Source organism: Oncorhynchus keta, unplaced genomic scaffold, assembly GCF_023373465.1.
Source record: "Oncorhynchus keta strain PuntledgeMale-10-30-2019 unplaced genomic scaffold, Oket_V2 Un_contig_7165_pilon_pilon, whole genome shotgun sequence".
In the NCBI taxonomy this organism is placed as follows: domain Eukaryota; kingdom Metazoa; phylum Chordata; class Actinopteri; order Salmoniformes; family Salmonidae; genus Oncorhynchus; species Oncorhynchus keta.
Genome location: NW_026289296.1, coordinates 1,539 through 11,801, shown reverse-complemented (window position 1 = coordinate 11,801; position 10,263 = coordinate 1,539). Strand labels below are relative to the sequence as shown.

General features: G+C 48.7%; 1 long non-coding RNA gene across 1 annotated transcript; it reads left to right on the top strand.

Moving 5' to 3' along the window:
- Positions 1-337: 337 nt before the first annotated feature.
- LOC127926208 (uncharacterized) lies at positions 338-8,302 on the top strand. Its single transcript, XR_008123575.1, has 5 exons — positions 338-413; positions 577-703; positions 876-973; positions 4,309-4,521; positions 8,274-8,302. It is a non-coding gene; the product is annotated as an uncharacterized LOC127926208 (long non-coding RNA).
- The last annotated feature ends 1,961 nt before the right edge of the window (positions 8,303-10,263 follow it).

Below are 10,263 nucleotides of genomic sequence, written 5' to 3'. Positions count from 1 at the left end.
TCCATCTCTCTCTCCACTCCTTCCCTCTCCTTCTCTCCTTCCTCTCTCCTCCCTCTCTCTCCACTCCTTCCCTCTCCTTCTCTCCTCCCTCTCTCCTCCTTTTCCCTCTCTCCTCCCTCTCTCTCCACTCCTTCCCTCTCTCTCTCCACTCCTTCCCTCTCCCTCTCTCCTCCATCTCTCTCCACTCCTTCCCTCTCCCTCTCTCCTCCCCTCTCCCTCTCTCCTCCATCTCTCTTCACTCCTTCCCTCTCCTTCTCTCCTCCCTCTCTCCTCCTTTTCCCTTTTTCCTCCCTCTCCCTCTTTCCTCCCTTACTCTCTCTACCTCTCTTTTTCCACTCCAGGACTAAAGGGAGAATCTGGAAGCCCTGGATCATCCGGTCTGCCTGGAGATCCTGGAGATCCTGGTCCTGCTGGTGAGTCTAGTGTTGCACCCTAAAGGAGAAGCACCAGAAAGATGAATGGCTGAAAGCAGTGGGTGTCTGTTAGCGATCACACACACACACACACTACACACACACACTACACACATACACACACACACACATACACTCTGACCCCCGTCTTTGTTAACTCCAGGAAACCAAGGTGACCCAGGTGTCGCTGCGACCCCCATCATGCTGAAGGGAGAACGTGGCCCCCTGGCCCTTCAGGTCTGCCAGGCAACCGTGGCTCCCAAGGACCCCCGGACAGGAGGGACGCTCAGGTCATTGGACTGTCACACCCAGTGTCTGTTTGACACAGGACTTAATTTATAAAGTTTACAGTCAGCTTCGTTTTGCCAGAGAAGGCTTAAAGCTGCAGTTAGCTAGTTACTGGAGGAAGCTAGTTTTTCCCGCAAATGGAAACCACTCACTGAGTCCTCTGGTCTGTTTCAGGTCAGCCCGGTCAACCAGGGGACCCCGGTCCTGAAGGACCCCAGGATTCAGTGGAGCTTTCGGCCGCAAGGGAGACTCTGGACCCGCCGGACAGCCAGGTAAGATTGCTCAGGTCCATAGAACACTAATAATGGTTCAAACCTCCTGAACTACATACTCTATGTTACACAGACTTAACCTTCCATCTGGCTCAGGTCCTTAGCCTTGCTCAAGGGCACAGCAACAGATTTTTCACCTAGTCAGCGCAGCCTTTCGGTTGCTGGCCCAATGCTCTTGACCGCTAGGCTACTTGCCGTCCAGACCTAACCTTCCATCTAGCCTACGAATAATGTTTCAAATCTCATGGAGTACATATTCTATGTTACACAGGCCTAACCTTCCATTGTGTATGTCAGTCATGTTCAGTGCCTGTAAATATTCAGACCCCTTGACTTTTTTCATATTTTGTTGCGTTACAGCCTTTTCTAAAATGGATTAAATATATAGTTATTTTTCTGCAATCTACACACAATACCCCATAATGACAAAGCGAAAACATGTTTTTAGAAATGTTTGCAAGTTAAAAAATCAAACAGAAATATCTTATTTATGTAAGTATTCTGACCCTTTGCTATGAGACTCTAAATTGAGCCTAGGTGCATCCTGTTTCCATTGATCATCCTTGAGATGTTTCTACAACTTGATTGGAGTCCACCTGTGGTAAATTCAATTGATTGGACATTTATTTTACAGTCAGTTTAGAACACATTCTTATGCTGTTGTTCAGGGGCAGAACGGCAGATTTTTACCTTGTCAGCTCAGGGATTCGATCTTGTAACCTTCCGGTTAGTAGTTCAACACTCTAACCACTTGGCTACTTGCCGCCCGACATGATTTGGAAAGTCACACACCTGTCTGTATAAGGTCCCACAGTTGACAGTGCATGTCAGAGCATAAACCAAGCAATGAGTTTGAATGAATTGTCCGTAGAGCTCGGAGACAGGATTGTGTCGAGGCACAGATCTGGGGAAGGGTACCAAAATATTTCTGCGTCACTGAAGGTCCCTAGGAACACAGTGGCCTCCAACATTCTTAAATGGAAGAAGTTTGGAACCACCAAGACTCATCCTAGAGCTGGCCGCCCAGCCAAACTGAGCAATCGGGCGAGAATGGCCTTGGTCAGGGAAGTGACCAAGAACCCGATGGTGAATGTGCGTTCTGTCAAGAAGCAGTGCGGCTTGGTTGGGTTGTGATTCGGAGGACGCATGGCTCTTGACCTTCGCCTCTCCTGAGTCCGTACAGGAGTTGCAGCGATGAGACAAGACAGTAACTACTACTAATTGGATACCAATTAGGGAAAGGGGATTTTTTTAAATATATATATATATCCAGTGTGTGCAGATAAGGTGTGCAATAAATAGGTGTGCAGTGTGTGCAATAAATAGGCCATAGTGGCAAAATAATTCAAATACAGCAATTAAACACTGGAGTGAAAGATGTGCAAAAGATGAATGTGCAAGTTGAGATACTTGGGTGCAAAGGAGCAAAATAAATCAAATAAATAACAGTATTGGGATGAGGTAGTCGGATGGCTATTTACAGATGGGCTATGTACAGGTGCTAGTGAGGGAGATATGAGTCTTCAGCTTCAGTGATTTTTGCAGTTCATTCCAGTCAATGGCAGCAGAGAACTGGAAGGAAAGGCGGCCGAAGGAGGAATTGGCTTTGGGGGTGACCAGTGAAATATACCTGCTGGAGGGCGTGCTACGGTGGGTGCTGCTATTGTGACCGGGAGCTGAGATAAGGCAGGGCTTTACCTAGCAGAGACTTGTAGATGACCTGGAGCCAGTGGGTTTAGCAAAGAGTATGAAGCAAGGGCCAGCCAACGAGAGCATACAGGTCGCAGTGGTGGGTAGTATATTGGGCTCTGGTGACAAAACGGATGGCACTGTGATAGACTACATCCAATTTGCTGAATAGTGTTGGAGGCTATTTTGGAAATGACATCGCTGAAGTCAAGGATCGGTAGGATAGTCAGTTTTACGAGGGTATGTTTGGCAGCATGAGTTTGAGAAATAGGAAGCCGATTCTAGATTTCATTTTGGATTGGAGATGAGTCTGGAAGGAGAGTTTACAGTCTAACCAGACACCTTGGTATATGTAGTTGTCCATATATTCTAAGTCAGAACAGTCCAGAGTAGTGATGCTGGACGGGCGGGCAAGTGTGGGCAGTGATCGGTTGAAGAGCATGCATTTAGTTTTACTAGCATTTAAGAGCAGTTGGAGGCCACGGAAGGAGAGTTCTATGGCATTGAAGCTCGTCTGGAGGTTAGTTAACACAGTTAACTTGCTCCAAAGTGCAAAGGATCTCAGACTGGAGCGAAGGTTCACCTTCCAACAGGACAACGACTCTAAGCACACAGCCAAGACCAGGAGGTGCTTCGGGATAAGTCTCTGAATGTCCTTGAGTAGCCCAGCCATAGCCCGGACCTGAAAATAGCTGTCCCCATCCAAACTGACAGAGCTTGAGAGCAAACTTCTTCCATTTAAGAATGATTGAGGCCATTGTGTTCTTGGGGACCTTCAATGCTGCAAAAATGTTTTGGTACCCTTCCCCAGATCTGTGCCTCGACACAATCCTGTCTCGGAGCTCTACGGACAATTCCTTCAACCTCATGACTTGGTTTTTGCTCTGTCAAGTACTGAGTAAAGGGTCTGATATTTCAGGAGGGTTTTTATACATTTGCAAAATTTTCTAAAAGCCTGTTTTAAGCTTTGTCATTACGAAGTATTGTGTGTAGATTGATAAGGGGGAAAACTATTTAATCATTTGTAGAATAAGTCTGTAACGTAACACAATGTGGAAAAAGTCAAGGGGTCTGAATACTTTCTGAATGCACCGTATCATTAGTCAATAGTCATTATAATACATAGATCAAGAAGAGTATAGTAGCCTACTGTAGAGTATAGTAGCCTACTGTTCATTGAGTTCTTAATGTTCCTTGTTCTCTGTGTCAATGACTGGACAGTATAGACAAGATTGAGTCATTGACAAACCTTGATCAAATACATTGAGGTGCATTTGATTTAGCTTGAAGTTTTCCATTTTTGGGACTATTCCACAGGGTCCACTGTACCGGCCAAACTGAACCAAGTATTTGAGAGGTTTTTTCACGTTTTGGCCCAGGTCTGCCAGAGCGAACCAGAAATAGTTTGGCCAAATGATACTCCATGCTGGAACCATTTATTAAAATGGTTTCATATTAATATCAATCATATTCATATTAATGTCATGTTATTATTATTGTCCCCTTTGTCTCCTATATCTCTCCTAGTCTCCTACTCTCCAATACATAGCTAAAGAACTGTCAAATAAACTCAAATCAAGTCAACTATAGTATTGTTCATTAAGTGTACTGAGTTGTTTAATGTCCATTCTATCCCCTGTTCTCAGGTCAGCGTGGGTACCCAGGTCCCACTGGTTCAGATGGTCAGCAGGGTCCCCCAGGTAACCCCGGCTCAGCCTCTGTGACCCATGGCTTCCTGATCTCGAGACACAGCCAGGCTGAATATGTCCCTATCTGCCCCGAAGGGACCAGCCTCATCTACGACGGGTTCTCTCTGCTCTACGTACAGGGCAACGAGAGGGCACACGGACAGGACCTCGGTAAGACACACACACACACAGAGAGTAATGAGAGGGCACACGGACAGGACCTCGGTAAGACACACACACACACAGAGAGTAATGAGAGGGCACACGGACAGGACCTCGGTAAGACACACACACACACAGAGAGTAATGAGTGGGCACACGGACAGGACCTGGGTAAGACACACACACACACACAGAGTAATGAGAGGGCACACGGACAGGACCTCGGTAAGACACACACACACACAGAGAGTAATGAGAGGGCACACGGACAGGACCTCGGTAAGACACACACACACACAGAGAGTAATGAGAGGGCACACGGACAGGACCTGGGTAAGACACCACACACACACACAGAGTAATGAGAGGGCACACGGACAGGACCTCGGTAAGACACACACACACACAGAGAGTAATGAGAGGGCACACGGACAGGACCTCGGTAAGACACACACACACACACAGAGAGTAATGAGAGGGCACACGGACAGGACCTCGGTAAGACACACACACACACACACACACACACACACACACACACACACACACACACACACACACACAACACACACACACACACACACACACACACACAGAGAGTAATGAGAGGGCACACGGACAGGACCTAGGTAAGACACACACACACAGAGAGAGTAATGAGAGGGCACACGGACAGGACCTCGGTAAGACACACACACACACAGAGAGAGTAATGAGAGGGCACACGGACAGGACCTCGGTAAGACACACACACACATAGAGAGTAATGAGAGGGCACACGGACAGGACCTCGGTAAGACACACACACACACACACACACACACACACACACACACACACACACACACACACACACACACACACACACACACACACACACACACACACACACACACAGAGAGAGTAATGAGAGGGCACACGGACAGGACCTCGGTAAGACACACACACACACACACACACACAGAGTAATGAGAGGGCACACGGACAGGACCTCGGTAAGACACACACACACACACACACACACACACACACGTACACAGAGTAATGAGAGGGCACACGGACAGGACCTCGGTAAGACACACACACACACACACACACACACACAGAGAGTAATGAGAGGGCACACGGACAGGACCTCGGTAAGACACACACACACACACACACACACACACACACACACACAGAGAGTAATGAGAGGGCACACGGACAGGACCTAGGTAAGACACACACACACACAGACAGCAACGAGAGAGAGTAATGAGAGGGCACACGGACAGGACCTCAGTAAGACACACACAGAGAGTAATGAGAGGGCACACGGACAGGACCTAGGTAAGACACACACACACAGAGAGAGAGAGAGTAATGAGAGGGCACACGGACAGGACCTCGGTAAGACACACACACACAGAGAGAGAGTAATGAGAGGGCACACGGACAGGACCTAGGTAAGACACACACACACAGAGAGAGTAATGAGAGGGCACACGGACAGGACCTCGGTAAGACACACACACACACAGAGAGAGTAATGAGAGGGCACACGGACAGGACCTCGGTAAGACACACACACACACACAGAGAGAGGAAATGATATGGTGCACAGACATGACCTAGGTAAGACACACACACACACAGAGAGTAATGAGAGGGCACACGGACAGGACCTAGGTAAGACACACACACACAGAGAGAGAGTAATGAGAGGGCGCACAGACATGACCTAGGTAAGACACACACAAACACACAGAGAGAGGGAGTAATGAGAGGGCACACGGACAGGACCTCGGTAAGACACACACACACAAACACACAGAGAGAGAGAGTAATGAGAGGGCACACGGACAGGACCTAGGTAAGACACACACACACACAGAGAGAGAGTAATGAGAGGGCACACGGACAGGACCTCGGTAAGACACACACACACAACACAGAGAGAGAGTAATGAGAGGGCGCACAGACATAACCTAGGTCAGACACACACACACACACACAGACACACACACACACAGCACACACACACACGACACACACGCACACACACACACACACACACACACACACAGAGAGAGTAATGAGAGGGTGCACAGACATGACCTAGGTAAGACACACACACACACACACACAGAGAGAGAGTAATGAGAGGGCACACCACACACAAACACACAGAGAGAGAGAGTAATGAGAGGGCACACGGACAGGACCTCGGTAAGACACACACACACAACACACAGAGAGAGAGAGTAATGAGAGGGCACACGGACAGGACCTCGGTAAGACACACACACACACACACAGAGAGAGAGAGTAATGAGAGGGCGCACAGACAACCTAGGTAAGACACACACACACACACACACACACACACACACACACACACACACACACACACACACACACACACACACACACACACACACACACACACACACACACACACACACACACAGAGAGAGAGAGAGTAATGAGAGGGTGCACAGACATGACCTAGGTAAGACACACACACACACACAGAGAGAGAGTAATGAGAGGGCACACCACACACAAACACAGAGAGAGAGAGAGAGTAATGAGAGGGCACACGGACAGGACCTCGGTAAGACACACACACACAAACACACAGAGAGAGAGTAATGAGAGGGCACACGGACAGGACCTCGGTAAGACACACACACACAAACACACAGAGAGAGTAATGAGAGGGCGCACAGACATGACCTAGGTAAGACACACACACACACACACACACACACACACACACACACAGAGAGAGAGAGTAATGAGAGGCGCACAGACATGACCTAGGTAAGACACACACACACAGAGAGGGAAATTAATGAGAGGGGCGCACAGACCCTTAGCCTAGGTAAGACACACACACACACAGAGAGTAATGAGAGGCGCACAGACATGACCCTAGGTAAGACAGACACACACACACACACACACACACACACACACACACACACACACACACACACACACACACACACACACACACACACACACACACACACACACACACACACACACACACAGAGAGAGTAATGAGAGGGCGCACAGACATGACCTGGGTAAGAATGGAGACTGGAGATACACGATGACATTCATGAACACAGATGGTTGTTGTTGTGAGAGAAGCAACTCACAGTATTAACCTCAAATCTTCTCTTCACTTATTTTTTCCTGTTTTCTTCTGTTCCCCTTTCCTCCCCTCCCTCTTTCCCTCTCTCCTCTTGGCCCCTCCCTTTCTCCCCTCCCTCTTTCCTCCTCCTCTTTCCTCCCCTCCCCCCTTTCCTCCCCCTCCCTTTTCCCTCTCCTCCCTCTTTCCTCCCCTCCCCTCTTTCCTCTCCCTCCCTCTTTCCTCCCCTCCCTCTTTCCTCTCCTCCCTCTTTCCTCCCCTCCCTCTTTCCTCTCCTCCCTCTTTCCTCCCCTCCCTCTTTCCTCTCCTCTCTTTCCTCCCTTCTTTCCTCCCCTCCCTCTTTCCCCTCTCCTCCCTCTTTCCTCCCCTCCCTCTTTCCTCTCCTCCCTCTTTCCTCCCCTCCCCTTTCCTCTCCTTCTTTCCTCCTCCCTCTTTCCTCCTCCTCCCTCTTTCCTCCCCTCCCTCTTTCCCTCCCTCCCTCTTTCCTCTCCTCCCTCTTTCCTCCCCTCCTCTTTCCTCCCTCCTTTTCCTCTCCCTCCCTTTCCTCCCCTCTTTCCTCTCCCTTTTCCTCCCCTCCCCTCTTTCCTCTCTCCTCCCTCTTCCTCTCATTTGTCAGGTACTGCTGGTAGTTGCCTGCGTCGGTTCCCACCATCCATTCTTCCTGTGTAACTCCTCCCTTCCTCCCCTCCCATGCCCATTCCCCTATCTCCATCCCTTTCTTAGGGAGGGAGGGAGGGAGGAGGATACCTATGATTTGATAACATCTAAGGGTGTTTCCTCCCCAGTGCATTTTTTTTTTAGTGCAGGAGTAAACACTCCTGAATTCAGACCCTCAAAGACCCTCTGAGTCTCATTTGAGATCGGTTAGCTTGATTAGAACAATGTGAAAAAAAGCTGGTTAGTCATGCCTGCACTACACACTTTAGACTCGGTTTCCCCCTGCACCCCTCATAGACTACTGACATAACCCCTCACTAGACTACTGACTGACTACTGACATCAACAACGCAACACTGTTTCCCTGACACCAACCCCTCACACTGGACTACTGACGCAACCCCTCACAACGAACCCCTCCCCACACTGGACCTGACATAGCCCCTCACACTGGACTGCTGACACACCCAGACTGCCCATGCCCATGACGTCATGGCCCTGACTATCACCGGACTACAGAAGGACTGCTAAACACTTACTGACATCACTGGACTACTGACCTAGACTACTGACACTAGAGACACTGGACTACTGGGTGGAGCACTGACTGGAGGACACTAGACTACAATACTGACACTGGACTACTGACACTGACTACTTGATAACATCTAAGGGTGTTGACACTTACTACACTACTGGTCCAATTGAGAATTTTGTGAACTGACACTAGACTACTGACATTTTTTTAGTGCAGGGACTAACACTAGACTACCAAGTGAATTCAGACCCTACAAAGAAACCTAGACTACTGACACTGACTACTGACACTAGACTACTGACACTAGAGGAGGACCCTAGACTACTGAGACTACTGACACTAGACTACTGACACTTAGGCAATACTGACCCTAGACTAAAAAGCTCCCAGGTACTGACGCTACTGTCACTAGACTACTGACCTGCACCACACACTAGACTACCGCAACACTGTTTCCACTGACATAACCCCTACTGACACTAGACTACTGACATAACCCTCACACACTAGACTACTGACATAACCTGACACTAGACACACTAGACTACTGACATAACTACTGACCCAGCTACTGACACTAGACTACTGACACTAGACAACACTGCTGTTTCCCAAGACTACTAACCCTACTGACACTCAGACTACTGACATAACCCCTCACACTAGACTACTGACCCATACTGACCCTAGACTCACACTAGACTACGACATAACCCCTACTGACCACCTGACGACTACTGACATAACCCTCACACTAGACTACCGCAACACTGTTTAGACCCTGACTACTGACCCTCACACCCAGACTACTGACATAACCCTCACACTAGACTACTGACATAACCCCTCACACTAGACTACTGACACTAACCCCTAGACTACTGACACTAGACTACTGACATAACCCCCTAGACTGACACTAGACTACTGACACTAGACTACTGACACTAGACTAGACACTACCGACCCTAGACTACCGGACCCAAAGACTACTGACACTAGACTACCGGACACTAGACTACTGACTACCACCCAACTAGACTACTGACACTAGACTACTGACACTAGACTACTGACACTAGACTACTGACCCAAGACTACTGACCCAAGACTACTGACACTAGACTACTGACACCTAGACTACTGACACTAGACACTGACCCAAGACTACTGACACTAGACCTACTGACACTGGACCACTGACACCAGACTACTGACACCAGACTACCGACCCTAGACTACCGACACTCAGACTACTGACACTAGACTACTGACCCTAGACTACTGACACCAGACTACTGACACTAGACTACCGACACTAGACTACTGACACCAGACTACCGGGACACTAGACTACTGACACTAGACTACTGACCCAAGACTACTGACACTAGACTACTGACACTAGACT